The sequence below is a fragment of the Manis javanica genome, chromosome 9 (genome assembly GCF_040802235.1).
Source record: "Manis javanica isolate MJ-LG chromosome 9, MJ_LKY, whole genome shotgun sequence".
Lineage (NCBI taxonomy): Eukaryota > Metazoa > Chordata > Mammalia > Pholidota > Manidae > Manis > Manis javanica.
In genome coordinates this window covers 107,517,665-107,520,706 of record NC_133164.1, presented here as the reverse complement: position 1 = coordinate 107,520,706, position 3,042 = coordinate 107,517,665, and the positions used below count along the sequence as shown (strand labels likewise).

At 33.3% G+C, this 3,042-nt stretch overlaps 1 non-coding gene across 1 annotated transcript; it reads left to right on the top strand.

The window, feature by feature from the left end:
- Positions 1–2,123: 2,123 nt before the first annotated feature.
- On the top strand, positions 2,124–2,229 carry LOC118972540 (U6 spliceosomal RNA). The gene has a single exon (XR_005061578.1). It is a non-coding gene; the product is annotated as a U6 spliceosomal RNA (small nuclear RNA).
- The last annotated feature ends 813 nt before the right edge of the window (positions 2,230–3,042 follow it).

Genomic DNA, 3,042 nt, shown 5'->3' with positions numbered 1-3,042 from the left:
ATTTATATTTTTTCATATTTTATATACATGTGTATGTACATATATGTAATGTATTTCAGATGATGAAAAGCACTGTGGGAAATGAAGCAAAGTAAGGCCTGAGTGAAAGTGATACTGCAGGTATGTGAGCTGTTGTATAAATGAGGATCAGGAAAGGCTTGAGACATGAGAGCAGGACTTGGCTCTCTGTTGCCTAGATTCACTGAGGCAGTATTTGAGAAATGAATACACGCTAGGCAAAGTAACTTTGACCTGTAATAACAAGTATCCGCCTATATCCATTAGGGAGAATATCACAGGCAAACCTCCAGCAAGGTATTCTGTTGACAAGGAATCCTACATAATTGTATCTATCAGATTTCTATAGGGGAGACTTGTGCCTATTTCTCCAAATAAAGCAACAGATCAAGTGAAATTTCTCCTGAGTGGAGGTCACAGCTCTGGGATGTTACCACACTGAATCAGAGGGTCTCCTGGGATTACTGTAAGGGTTGTCGGGTAAATAGGCCAACTATTGGTCTTCCTCTGAATTCTATTTATGAGAAATCTATGTCAGTTCTGGAGCCTCAGATGATTAAACTGCATGAAGTTTCCCACCTACAGATAAAAGCCAGATAACAATGAAGGAAATACCTATATGCTTTGGCCATTATTGATACAAGAGAGTAAGGAGAAAGGGACACATTTTGAAGATTATTTGTCTCCTATTGTCTAAAATTTCCTTGTCATTGTGATGAAAAGAATCAAGGTGCCCTCTAGGCAGAGAGTGGAAGAATCCCTGATTTTGGCAGATACTAAGACCTCAATAGATTAGTATGTACCTGTTGAGTGAATGAATGAGATATTACACCATCCTTATAGTGATTAAATACTGGAAAAGAATTAATATATGCAAAGATGTTCAATCCAATTTATGATTCAGTAAATAAGTGAGGACTAAGGTAGGAGCTAATCAATGCCAGGGTTTTATCCTACTTTCTTTGTTCATACTTGTTTTAAATTCAGTACTTTTAACTTGGATAAGTACAAAGATGCTAAAGTGGGAAATACATATTTTTACATTTAAAATCAGTCTTTCGTTTTTCTAGTATAATATGTTTTGCTATTTAATAGCAGGCTTATATTTCAAGCAAATCTAAAGTAACGTATCCTTCAGAAGTAATTCTCTCTATGACACTTTATGAAACTTGAGACTACTTTCTATTGGGACCAAGATGTTTGAAAGCTACCAGTTTTCAGAAACTACATCATTTAGAATCATTGAAATGAGATTCTGAAGCAATTTGAGAGAATTTTTAAAAATCAGAGGCATTTTTTGGTATTGCCCATACTGCTTCTTGTTTCTTTCATTTTAATATTGAGTCACCAGGCTTGCTCATATCCTGAATTAATTTCTTTTCATCTCTCTTCTCTGATAAGCTATCTGTGTAATCGTTAGTACGTCATTACTCCATCTTCACTTTTCAGTTGACTAAGCTGAGGGTGAATGACTCGGTTTGGAACCAAGTTGTTAGCCCGGGTATACTTTGCACTCTCAGTTGGAAAAGCACTACCGAATGTTAGATTTTGTAATTACAATTTCCAGCCCCTGGTTCTGCAGCACGTTGCTTAGTTACTAACTCACCCTCCTCGTCCTTGGGTCCATACCTCCCCTTTTGGGCTATTTCTCTTGTTACAAACACTATGAATACATGCCACTGTTACTCTTGTCTTCTTTATATATGAAAATGAATAATTATAATCATTTTATTTCCTATGAAAGTGACAAGAATCCATGGAAAAAAGTGTCAAATCATTTTTAGAACTCTTTATTTTCAAAATTACATGCTTGCTACATCTTTAATAAATCTGCAAAATGTTCCCCAGATTTGGGCTCATTCTTGTGAGTACAGCTTATTAAATTATTATAAATGCATTTACAATATTCCCACAGTGTATTGACCATCTGTCTTCTAGATTGCTTTTTTCAATAACACTCATAAAAAGAAATTCCTTTCAAATTCAGCAATATGTATAAATAACATTTGATAATATTTTTATTTCTGAATTAAAATACTAAAATATGTTATGGTCTTTCCTGCTTTCCATTATAATCTGATTAATATAAAAAATAAGGGACTTTTGTGCTCACTTCGGCAACACATATACTAAAATTGGAATGATACAGAGATTAGCATGGCCCCTGTGCAAGGATAACACAAATTTAGCCTAGAGATGAGTCAAGAATTGTGTACTTAAAAAAAAAATTAGGGACTTTTGTGTAATATATTTTGTGTTGAATAGGAAACAGACTAGCCTTGTCATTAAGACAAGTAAAATCTAAATGGTGAAATAAAATTTACAGAAATTATATAAAAAAGCATGTCACTGTATTATTAAGTGAATAATAAAATGATTAAGATCCTCAGTGGTAGGGAGCAATCAAGATTAGGAATAGGTTCCATGAAGTCAGGTTAATCTGGTAAGGTTTCAGAGATTAGGGAAATACTAAATTTGATGTGAATGAAATGTAACATAAGGAATGGCAGAAAATGATGATGTAAATAAAAAGATATTTACATAGTAGAACAATACAGAAATAATGATAAAGAGATGAGCTATGTGAATTGATAGTTATACACCCAGATGATGAGTGAGATGAGCAGAAATTAAGCCACCAGGTAGACTGAAAATATTGGATTTAATCAATTAAGAAGGCAAAATTTGAAGTAAACCAATGGGAGAAATTGCATGGGCATTTTGAGTGGCAACTAGTACTGCATAATGGAAAATATTTTCTGTTCTTTTTAGTGAAATGTAGACATGGGGGGGTCTTTATGATAAGATGACCATAAAATCATAAGATTTTGGCATTTTATTTGGCAATAAAAAAATAAACACAAAAATGCTACCAAATAATTAAAGAAATGAGAATGAATTCTATAGATACCTTAATTAAATCTGCTATGCTATATATTCATTAGTTTTACAGTAATATTACTTCAGGGAAAGTTTTCTGAGGTTGTATAAATCCAGCTATACAACAAAAAATAAACAAAGGTG